Raw genomic sequence first — 12,713 nt, 5'->3', positions numbered from 1 at the left:
CAGGAACTCTAACTTAAATGAGCTGTAATTCTCGGGGTTCCTTTCGGTGGGTCGCAGTTTTCGGCTGGCGTAGGCGATTACTCGTTCCTTCCCCTGCTGGATCTGGGACAGTACGGCTCCTAGCCCGATGTTACTGGCGTCGGTGTAGAGAATAAAGGGCAGGCTATAATCCGGGTACGCCAGGATTTCGTCCCCCGTGAGGGCCATCTTCAGCTGGCGGAAGGACTCTTCTTCCAGCTCCTCCCATTTGAAGGGCGGCTTCTGGTTCTTGGCCTTCCGGGACTGGCCTATCAGGAGGTCCTGCATAGGTGCTGCCTTTTTGGTGAAACCGGGAATAAACCTTCGGTAGTAGCCTACCAACCCGAGGAACTGCCGCACTTCTTTTACGCTGGAGGGGCTTGGCCATTCCTTAATTGCGGTGATCTTATCAGGGTCGGGAGCCACTCCGTCAGCGCTCACCACGTGTCCCAGGTACTGCACCTTTGGTTTCAGGAGGTGACACTTGGAGGGTTTCACCTTTAGGCCGTAACTTGCCAGAGCTTCGAACACTTCCGCCAGGTGTTTCAGGTGGTCCTCATACGTCTTGGAATATACGATGACATCTTCCAGGTACAACAGGACCGTCTCGAAGTTTCTGTGGCCCAGACAACACTCCATTAGTCGTTGGAAGGTTCCCGGAGCGTTGCAGAGTCCGAACGGCATGCAGGTGAACTCGCTAAGTCCCATCGGGGTGGTGAATGCGGTCTTCTCCCGGTCCGCCTCTGCTACAGGAACCTGCCAGTACCCGCTAGTGAGATCCAAGGTGGAGAAGAAGTTAGCAGATCTTAAAGCAGCCAAAGACTCCTCTATCCTTGGTAAAGGGTACGCATCCTTGTGTGTGATACGGTTGATTTTCCGGTAATCTACACACATCCTCATAGTGTTGTCTTTCTTTTTGACTAAAACTAGTGGGGCTGCCCAGGGGCTACAGCTATCCCGGATTACCCCAGCCTCCTTCATGTCTCTAAGCATCCCCTTGGCGTGTTGGTAATGTGCAGGGGGTACGGGTCGATACCTCTCTTTTGTGGGAGGATGATCTCCCGTGGGGATGCGGTGTTCTACCCCCTTGACTCGCCCGAAGTCTAACGGGTGTTTACTAAACACTCTCTCATACTCTTGAACCACCCGGTAGACTCCCTGTTTCTGGTGGGAGGGAGTGGAGTCAGTTCCCAAGTGTAGTTGCTGACACCAATTCTCCATTACTTTCTTAGAACCGTTACCTTCCTCCGGGTGAGATGGAGGCAAGGGTTCCACAGACTGTATAGAGTTTTGGTTGATGGTATATAATTTGGCTAGCGTGGCATACCGGGGCAGGTACACTTCCCTCTCCCCGATATTGATTATGCGAACGGGCACCCTCCCATGGCGTACATTGACCACCCCCCGTGCTGTCAAAATGGTGGGCCTACTGTCTGAGTAAACTGGTTCTACCATTGCCTGGTAATCTCTACCTCTCAGACCAATAGCTGCCCGGCACCAAATCATCATTTCACTTTTTGGGGGCATGGCAATAGGAAAAGGGTCACACATTCTTACGCTACCAATCTCACCGCCGGAGAGTTCCACCTGTTGCCGTCGCATCAGTGACCGGATCTCTTTCTGGAGCACCCGCTGCTCGCCGGAGCTGGCGTTCTTGGCAACCTGCTGTAAAAGGAAAATCACCTCTGCAAGACAATTTTCAATTACATTAGTTCCTAGAGTTATTTTTGGGTGACTCTCATGTTTGTCAATATCTACAATGATCAGTCCCTGTGCTGCCAGTTCGACTCTACCGATTTTGATGGTCACCTCTTTAAATCCGATCTGTGGCACGGGCTGGCCATTGCTGGCGATGATACTCAAGTCGTCGTCAGGGTAGCGGGTAATATCCGAGTCATTCCAGTACTGCTTAAAGAGCACGTACGGGATGGTGGTGACCTGTGACCCGGTGTCCAGTAGGGCACTCATGGGAATGCCATCCAGTACCACAGGCAAGACTGGACGTCCTCCCACATATCTGTCGCGCCAGTTCGATGGGCCTGGTGATCTTTTTCCTGGGGGTTGGCCCTCTACCCCAGGTTGTGCCCGTTTAAAGAACAGTACCTTGCCATATGTCCAGGTTGATTGCAGCAGCGGCAGATGGGTCGTCCGTCCTCGCTGTATCGGTCACTGGGTCTTCCTCTGGCCGGTGGGGTCCTCCTTGGTCGACGCCACGGGATGTCCTCCGGTCCGGATGCCAGCTGGATCTTCCCTGGGGTGGAAGCCTGTAAAGACTGCACAGTTCGGGTTAGCGCAGCAACGCTCTTAGCTAGCTCTTGGACCTGATGGTGTAGGTCTGGAGCCGGGTCATTGTCCAAAGCCTGCGCATCAGCTCCCACAGGCCCTGCCGACAAGGGCGCCGCCTCCTGGTGGTAAGTGATAGCAGGGCGCTTGTGGGTCACAACGCCACCCGGTGCCGGTTCTCGGAGCACCCGGATGGCTCTGTCCTTGAACTGTGCAAAGCCCAGATGGGGATCCTGTAAGGCCATTGCCCGCAACTGGGTTCGGTGGGTATTACAATACAGTCCCTCTATAAACTGTTCGGTCAACAGCCTGTCCTCGTTTCCCACTCCATCAGGGTCGGTCTGCTTAATGGCCCTCAGGGCCTCTTGTAGGTTTAGTGCATAGTCCTTTATACTCTCATGCGCTCGCTGCTTGCACCCGTAGAATCTAAGCTTAATCTCGGCTGAGGTGCGGGTATCAAAGGTGTCCTTCAGCCGGGTTAGTATCCCTGCGACAGTCTTCCTCCCAGGTGGCCAGGATTTTACTTCCCTTTTGGCTGCCCCGGTTAGTTGGGCCACCAGGATGCTCACTTTTTGCTCTTCTGTGAGGGGGTACACCTGGAAGAGGCTATCCAGCTTTTCTCTAAAGTCATGCAGGGTATGTGACTCCCCTGAGTACTGGGGTAGCCAAGCTGCTCCTGGGATATAGGGCATGGTGAAGGGCATAACTGCAGCAGCGGTAGCGCTGGCGGGGGTTGAGGCAGTGAAGCTCTCCTCCGTATCCGACATCTTCCTCCCCCCTAGTGGACCGTGGCCTACCTTGCGATGATCCTGTTCCGTAGGCCGCGGCTCCGCAGTGGATCGTCAGGGTTGAGGACCTTCCGTCGCGCTCCTGTGACGTCGGCGTCTGCTGGGCTCCTTCCAGGACCTTACGCAACGTCCGGACGTGAGGCGGGGCTTCAGTTCTCGCGCGCTTTCGGAGTCCACGCCCCTCTTCTTCCCGCGCGGCGTCCTCAAGATGGCGTCCAATGGCGGGAAAACTCCACGGATGGCGGGAAGAAGGCAGAAGATGGCGCCGGATGGCGGGAAACTTCACCGATGGCGGGAAGAAGGCTGAAGATGGCGCCGGATGGCGGGAATCTTCACCACAGGTAAGTTTGAAAAGTCTCTTTTTCAGGCACGCAGTACCCGGTGGTTGCGGGCACGAAATCCTGCCGACTACGCCAAAGTTGACGCGCCCCTGGGCCTGTGTCGCGCTGCGTTGCGCACGCGGGAGCTTACCCGGAGCCGGATCTCTTGAGGGTTGTAGTCTCGTGGCGGTGACCCGGTCCGTGCCCAGGGAGTCAAACTGAGCGGCGATGTAACAGCGGTAGATGTAGGACGACTACGCCACCCGTTGAATGCAGCTATGGAGCTGCTGCTGCAAGACAGTCCGCTGAGGCCGGTGGATGGATGGTGCAGCGTAGATGGTATAACCCCCAACGGGAGGGGTATGGCCTCAGGGCAGCAGATGTGGATGATGGGGGTAGCAGGAACCACTCAGAGACGGTGCGGTGTAATTCAGGGTCTTTACTGGTAACAACGATAGACCCTCCCGGAGTACTTGCTAGTGAACGGGGCCTGGTCAGTCCTTGAGCAGATGGGATCTCCCCTGGCCAGGCGGAGTTGTAGGCCTCCCAAACTGACTGTACTCTTCTGGCTACCTTGCTAGAAGCGGATATAAGTAGCCCACGTCCCTGAGTGTACCGTGTGGTGCTCACCCGTATGGCCGGTGACTCGGGGCCTTCTAATGGCTTCCGCTCCACGATGGCGGTGCTGGTCCCACGCGTGTGACCGTGCCTTCGGGTTTCTGGGCCTGAGGACCTGAAATCCCCTGCCGATCGGCTTCTGCTGCTGGGTAAGAGTTAGTCCCCACAGCCTCGGACGCCGGGTCCTGTAAGAAAGCTTCTCAGTCAGGGCGAGCTCTGCAGCTGCCAGCCCCTGACTTGTAGTAGTATTGCTCCCACTGAGCTTCTGCTGTTTCTTCCTGTGACTGTTTCTTGTCTCTACTCTCCTTGACTGACTAACCCTGCCTCAGCCCAGGGTTTATACAGGGGAAGTTCTTCCCCTCCCAAGACTGGGCAGGAGGTGTGGCATGCACAGGATCCCTGACCAAAGGACCTCCCACCTGCTCTCAGACATAACATTACATTACTGTGGAAAACCAGACCCCTGGGGTGCCACATGTTCATCTGCCTAGGCCTATATAAGGCCCACCAAGACACATACCTATCTCTTGGTATTTAGACTCTCTGTTTTCCTGTGTCCTGTCTACCTGTGGTCTTCAGTGCTTCTAGTACCTGCTCCATATCTGCATTCCGGTGTCCTTTCTGCTTGCAGCCTCCAGTGCTTCTAGTCCTTGTTTCCCATGTGACTTACCTGCCTGCTGTACCGACGCCTGTGACCCATTTGCCCACACGGACCTGGAGCTTGAAGGAGCCACCTCACCAGATAAGCCAAAACTGTCTGAGATACAGTCATTATTTAGGTCTTTTCATTTTATATAACAAATTTGTCCATATCTCACCACATATTTTTCCCATATATCGGGTGTTGCCAAGCTATGGATAAGTTGCAGAAAAAAATTTGAGGTTTATTTTCTCCAATTAACCTTTGTGAAAAGTGAATATTTCGGGGCTACAGCAACATTTTAGTGTAAAAATGTAAACTTTAATTTTTTTTACTCTACATTTCTGTGAAGCCCCTGAAGGGTTGATAAACTTCCTGATAATTGTTTTGAATACTTTGAGAGGGACACTTTCAGTTCTTTACATTTTTTTTCCAACATATATGCCACTCAATGTCACCTCAAAAGTGCATACATTCTTACAAAAAAAGAAAAATATTTTGTAAATTTCCATGAAATAATTAAAATTTACTGCTAAAGTTTTAAGCCTTCTACCATACTAATAAGAGGATGTTTTAAAACCGATGTTGACATTTAATTAGACATAGTACAGTAAATGATGCTTATTAATTTTATTGTGTGGTATGACTATATGGTTTAAGAAGATAAAAATTCAAAGCTTGAAAATTGTTAATTTTTCAAAATTTTCAGCAAATTTATGATATTTTTGTAACAAACACAGGAAATAAATTTGCCACTAACATAAAGCACAATGTGCCTCGAAAAAAAAACTATCTCATAATTACTTGGATATGCAGAGGTATATTACATCATAAAGTGACACATGTCAGAATTGAAAAATCTGGCCTGGTCATGAACTCCCACACTGACTGCAGCGGTAAAGGGTTAAACAAAGATATATTTGCTTTATAGTAAAAACATTTCTGTTCAACCTGGAATAAACCATAAGATATCTAGATAGTCTCAAATGGGCATCATAGGATAAAAGAGAAGCAAAGAAAATAATAGATACTAAAAATAAGTGAGATGAGCACCTGTCAGCACAACTCTAAAAACTCTAAAAACCAGCGAGATGTGACAGGATTGTCTGCACAAATTTCTTTTTTGTGACATTTGAGTCTGTCTAAAAATCAGGGATATCTTGCAAGTTGTGCCCGGTGAAGCAGCTATAGTGCTGGCCAAAAGTATTGGCACCCCTGCAATTCTGTCAGATAATACTCAGTTTCTTCCTGAAAATGATTGCAATCACAAGTTCTTTGGTATTATTCTCTTCATTTAATTTTCTTGCAAGGAAAAAACACAAAAGAGAATGAAGCAAAAATCAAATCATTGATCATTTCACACAAAACTCCAAAAAAGGGCCGGACAAAAGTATTGGCACCCTCAGAATAATACTTGGTTGCACAACCTTTAGCCAAAATAACTGCGAACAACCGCTTCCGGTAACCATCAATGAGTTTCTTACAATGCTCTGCTGCAATTGTAGACCATTCTTCTTTGGCAAACTGCTCCATGTCCCTGATATTTGAAGGGTGCCTTCTCCAAACTGCCATTTTGAGATCTCTCCACAGGTGTTCTATGGGATTCAGGTCTGGACTCATTGCTGGCCACCTTAGAAGTCTCCAGTGCTTTCTCTAAAACCATTTTATAGTGCTTTTGGAAGTGTGTTTTGGGTCATTGTCCTGCTGGAAGACCCATGACCTCTGAGGGAGACCCAGCTTTCTCACACTGGGCCCTACATTATGCTACAAAATTTGTTGGTAGTCTTCAGACTTCATAATGCCATGCACACGGTCAAGCAGTCCAGTGCCAGAGGCAGCAAAGCAACCCCAAAACATCAGGGAACCTCCGCCATGTTTGACTGTAGGGACCTTGTTCTTTTCTTTGAATGCCTCTTTTTTTTTCCTGTACACTCTATATTGATGCTTTTTCCCAAAAAGCTCTAATTTTGTCTCATCTGACCAGAGAACTGTTATTATCTGCAACATAAACTAGGGAAAGAAGGGGAGAGCTGTCCCTACAGTAAGACTAAGCTGAGTCCCTACGTTGTAGCGGGCGACCTGTTCCTTGTGAACAGACCCGCCTTCATCCTCGGCTAGTCTGAACGGAGACCTATAGAGAAAGGAAGGGGTCCCTAAAAGAACTAAGGACTGGGACAAAAAATGGGACACCTCCTAACAGAAGTTGTTTCAGAGCAAAAGATAAACTGACAAAAGTACTAGAGGTCCGGAGGACCAAGCAAACTAGAGATAGATAGGCACAAAAGCACCTGGCTAGAAAGACAGTCTAAACAACACTGAAGTCCAGCAAGGCCAGAAGGGCGGAGCTGGAATATATAGGAAGATGGTCACGTGACCTATCCGGAAATCTCCTGTGGAAAGCTCTGACAAGTCTAGGGGCAGAGACATCATCCGCCTTAACCCAGGAGTTATCCTCGGGACCGAAACCTTTCCAAGCGACGAGATACTGCAATCTCCCTCTATGCTCTCTGGAATTCAGGATACGAGAAATTTCATATTCGCCGTCTTCCACCACCGGAGGAACTGTGACAGTGGCCTCCCTATCCGATACATCAGTCTTTTTTAACAAGGAAACATGAAACACAGGATTAATCTTCCAGGAGGAGGGAACCTCCAACCTAACAGCAGACTGGTTAACCACCTGAAGCACCTTAAATGGCCCCACAAACTTCAGACCCAATTTTTTAGATGGAATCCTCAATCGCAGATTCTTTGAGGACAACCAAACCATGTCACCCACAGTAAACAAAACCTCTTTACGTTTCCTGTTAAAATACTTCTTGGACTTTTTGTTAACCTCTTGAAGGTTACAACGTACATTAGTCCAAACTCTCTCCAAATCACCGGAAAAATTCTCCTCCTCTGGCACCGCCGACCCCAATTTGGAGAACGAACCAAAAGACGGATGTCTCCCAGTACAACAAAAAAAAGGAGAACACCCAGCAGAGGAGGATGTATGGTTGTTAAGAGCAAATTCTGCGAGTGGCAGAAACTCAGACCACCCCTCTTGATTGTCTGCCACAAAACAACGCAAAAACTGTTCAACATCCTGGTTCTTTCTTTCAGTCTGTCCATTAGACTCAGGATGATAACCAGACGAAAATGACAAATGGACTCTCAACCTGTCACAAAAAGCACGCCAAAAGCGAGCCACAAACTGAAGTCCCCTATCAGAAACAATGTCGGTGGGAACGCCATGGAGCCTGACAATTTCCTTAACAAACGCCTTAGCGAGTGTCTTAGCGCAGGGTAGCTTAATGAATGGAACCAAATGACACATCTTGCTAAAACGGTCCACGACCACCCAGATGACAGTGAAACCCTCGGACACAGAAAGGTCAGTAATAAAATCCATTGCCAAATGCGTCCAAGGCGCACTAGGAACCTCCAGAGGGCAAAGCAACCCCGCAGCAGGGGTATGGGAAGCCTTTGACCTAGCACACACCGTATATTGACGCACCCACTTGATGACTTCCTTCTGCCACCCAGGCCACCAAAAACTGCGACTGATAAGTCTCTTAGTCTCAGAAATTCCTGGATGACCTGCCAACCGAGACTCATGATACTCCACAAACAAATCTCTCCTAGAGGTTCTAGGCACAAACAACCTCCCATGAGGAGTGTTAGATGGGGCATCCTCTTGGGCTTTCAGAATCCCTTCTTCCAAAACGGAGTCCAATGCTGCTACCACAACTCCTTCCTGTAAAATGCTCTCCTCCTCCTCGGTACCAACCATGGGAGAAAAGCTGCGAGATAAAGCATCGGCTTTAACATTCTTAGTACCAGGAATATAGGTAACAGAAAAATTAAACCGAGAAAAAAAAAGTGCCCACCTAGCTTGACGGGCATTCAAGCGATTGGCAGCATCCAGATAGATCAGATTCTTATGATCTGTGAAAACCTGAACAGGAAATTTAGCACCTTCCAAGAAATGACGCCAATGTTCAAACGCAAGTTTAATAGCCAGCAATTCCCGATTACCAACATCGTAATTAAGTTCGGTTTCTGAAATTTTTTTCGAAAAAAAAGCACAGGGATGTACTCCATCCTTGTTCTCCTGAGACAAAACTGCACCGACCCCCACCGAAGAAGCATCAACCTCGACCAAAAAAGGCTTGGTCTCATCAGGCTGCATAAGGATAGGGGCAGAACTGAACCTCTCCTTGAGATACACAAAAGCTTCAATGGCCTCAGTAGTCCACTGGACCGTATTCGCACCTTTCCTGGTGAGATCGGTCAGCGGCTTAACAATTATAGAAAAATTCTTAATGAATTTCCTGTAATAATTGGCGAAACCCAAAAATCTCTGTATTGATTTCAAACCAATAGGCCTAGGCCATTCCTGCACAGCCTGAACTTTCACCGGGTCCATCTCAAAGCCCTCGCTGGAGATAATGTACCCCAAAAAACTAATTCTCTGCACAGCGAACTCACATTTCTCCAGCTTAGCAAAAAGTGAATTATCACTCAATAACTGCAACACCTCACGTACGCTCTGCCAATGGGACTCCAGATCTGGTGAATAAATCAGAATGTCATCCAAATACACAACCACATTCTTGCCAATCAAAGGTCTCAGGATGTCATTAATAAGGTTCTGAAAAAACACGGGAGCATTGGTAAGATCGAAGGGCATCACCAGATTCTCAAAATGACCTACCGGAGTGTTAAAAGCAGTTTTCCATTCATCACCCTCCTTCATTCGTAACAAATTGTATGCCCCCCGGAGATCAATTTTAGAGAACCACTTGGCCCCTACTAACTGGTTAAACAAGTCCGGAATTAACGGCAATGAGTAGGAATTGCGTACGGTACTCTTATTAATTTCACGAAAGTCCAGACATGGACGTAAACCACCATCTTTTTTTTTAACAAAGAAAAATCCAACGGCCGCAGGCGACTTAGAAGGTCTAATGTGACCAGCAGCCAGGCTAGTCTGTATGTACTCCTCCAAGGCCTTTCTTTCAGGGATAGTCAGATTAAATAAGCGACTCTTGGGAAGAGTAGCTCCAGGAACAAACTCAATGGTGCAATCATAGTCCCTATGAGGAGGTAAAACTTGCGACTCCTCCTCTGAAAAAACCTTTCAAAAATCCTGAATAGGTACAGGTAATTCCCCTTTTTCCAGAGCCGCAATGCGACCATTACAACATTTATCATAGCACTTAGGACTCCAAGACTTAATCTCATTAGTAGACCAGTCCAGTAAAAGATTGTGCAGTTTTAACCAAGGCAAACCTAAAACGACTGGAGAGGGTAAATTATTTAATACCACCAAATCCAAATTTTCTTGGTGAATGCCATTGATAGTGAGGGGAAATGCAGCAACCTTGTGAGTAATACATTTCAAAGGAGTGTTATCAATTGCAATCACAGAAATAGGTGATGACAAAGGTTTGGATTCCAATTTAAGTTTTTCCAAAAACCCCTTATCAATCACATTAAGTGTTGAACCACAATCCACAAATACCTGAAATTCAATCAAATCTTCCTGCAATGAGGTACTCCCTGAAAGAAATACTCCCTTAGAGTTCAAACAAACAATACGGGCGTAACTGACCTTTTTTTTTTCTTTACTTAAACGAAGCTCACAGTTCTTAATCAAATGATCAGATTTACCACAATAAAAACACAATCCCTTGGAAAACCTACGGTCCCTTTCCTGAGAGCGGAGTGACATCGCCCCAACCTCCATCGGTTCTCCGCCGTCCGAGCAGACCCTCTGGGAACTAGGAGCTGCCATTGCAGGAATTTTTTCATCATTAACCCTGGCACGCAGTCTCCTGTCCACATGTATAGCTAATTGCATGGCTTCTTGCAAGGTTTCAGGTGCAGGAAATGCAATCAGCAGATCCTTAACCCTTTCACTTAGACCAGCAAGAAAAAAACATTTTATAATGCCGAATCATTCCATTTCACTTCTGTGGACCAGCTTCTGAAGTGTGTACAATAATTTTCAACATCACCTGACCCCTGATTCAAACGTCTCAGTTCTGTCTCAGCAGATAAGACTCGATCAGGATCGTCATACAATAACCCCATAGCAGAAAAAAAATCCTCCACTGACCTAAAACACGTATCATTAGGTTGGAGAGAAAAGGCCCACCCCTGTGGTTCCTTGCGCAAAAGTGACATGATAAACCCAATGCACTGTGATTCATTCCCAGAGGACTTTGGTCTCAAACGAAAATATACTAAACAAGCATTTTTAAAGGAAAAAAAATCTTGTTGTTTACCATCAAAAATATCAGGGAGTCCTACCTTCGGTTCCACAAAATGTGCTCCAGGACAGCTACTCACGTGTTGCCGGAGCTCGGACACCTCCAGAGACAATCCCTGCAGGCGTTAAGCCAAATCTTGAACAGAAACCATACTGATCCCCGGATTTCTTTCCTTAAAGTTTTTTTTTTTGTTTGTTTGGGCTGGACTTACTGTTATGATCTGCAACATAAACTAGGGAAAGAAGAGGAGAGCTGTCCCTACAGTAAGATTAAGCTGAGTCCCTACGTTGTAGCGGGCGACCTGTTCCTTGTGAACAGACCCGCCTTCGTCCTCGGCTAGTCTGAACGGAGACCTATAGAGAAAGGAAGGGGTCCCTAAAAGAACTAAGGACTGGGACAAAAAATGGGACACCTCCTAACAGAAGTTGTTGCAGAGCAAAAGATAAACTGACAAAAGTACTAGAGGTCTGGAGAACCAAGCAAACTAGAGATAGATAGGCACAAAAGCACCTGGCTAGAAAGACAGTCTAAACAACACTGAAGTCCAGCAAGGCCAGAAGGGCAGAGCTGGAATATATAGGAAGATGGTCACGTGACCGCAAAACACAAGATAGAAACAAAAACAAACAGGAGGGTTCTAACAAGAACATTCTTCCAAAACGTTTTAGGCTTTCTCAGGTAAGTTTTGGCAAACTCCAGCCTGGCTTTTTTATGTCTCGGGGTAAGAAGTGGGGTCTTCCTGGGTATCCTACCATACAGTCCCTTTTCATTCAGACGCCGATGGATAGTACGGGTTTACACTGTTGCACCCTCGGACTGCAGGGCAGCTTGAACTTGTTTGGATGTTAGTCAAGGTTCTTTATCCACCATCCGCACAATCTTGCGTTGAAATTTCTCGTCAATTTTTCTTTTCCGTCCACAACTAGGGAGGTTAGCCACAGTGACATGGGCTTTAAACTTCTTGATGACACTGCGCACGGAAGACACAGTAACATTCAGGTCTTTGGAGATGGACTTGTAGCCTTGAGATTGCTCATGCTTCCTCACAGTTTGGTTTCTCAAGTCCTCAGACAGTTCTTTGGTCTTCTTTCTTTTCTCCATGCTCAATGTGGTACACACAAGGACACAGGACAGAGGTTGAGTCAACTTTAATCCATGTTAACTGGCTGCAAGTGTGATTTACCGTATATTCCGGCGTATAAGACGACCTGGTGTATAAGACGACCCCCCTACTTTCCTGTTAAAATATAGAGTTTAGGATATATTCACCGTATAAGACTACCCCTTTTCCAACGCATACCAAACACCGGTAAAAATTTTAAAAAAACAGATTTGAATTTAACATGGTCCTTTTTTAATTTAAATTCTTATGACATGCAGGTATATAGCAGGAAAACTGTCACTCATAAACATATTAAAATAAGGGGGACCCCACGTCATTTTTTGGGGGGGTCCCCCATTCTAATAGCTAGTAAAGGCTAGGTATTCAGCTGGGGGCTGATATTAGTAGCCTGGGAAGCTCCGTGGGTATTACCCTCTTCCCAGACTTCAAACATCTGCCCCAGCCGTCTGCTTAACCTCCGCTAGAGACTATAATGATGGTGGATCCCACGCCAATTTTCTTTTTAAAAAATCCTTTATTTTAACACTAAATGACAATTGAGGGGTTAATAAAGATGCAGTCCCTAAATTATTAATTTTGTAATTAATTTTTCCCAAAAATGTTGACGTGGGGCTTCGCCATATTTTTGTGTCCAGCCAGGTACAGCAGGCAGGAACGGGCTGC

At 47.1% G+C, this 12,713-nt stretch overlaps 1 long non-coding RNA gene across 1 annotated transcript in view; it reads right to left on the bottom strand.

Annotated features, from left to right (window-relative positions):
- Positions 1-12,713, bottom strand: part of LOC141160835 (uncharacterized) — a 143,169-nt gene that overhangs the window by 21,802 nt on the left and 108,654 nt on the right. The gene's annotated exons all lie outside the window — the stretch shown is intronic.

The sequence above is a fragment of the Phyllobates terribilis genome, unplaced genomic scaffold (genome assembly GCF_046119375.1).
Source record: "Phyllobates terribilis strain yellow unplaced genomic scaffold, ASM4611937v1 Scaffold_9__5_contigs__length_417890890, whole genome shotgun sequence".
NCBI lineage: Eukaryota > Metazoa > Chordata > Amphibia > Anura > Dendrobatidae > Phyllobates > Phyllobates terribilis.
This window is presented reverse-complemented; position numbering and strand designations above follow the sequence as displayed.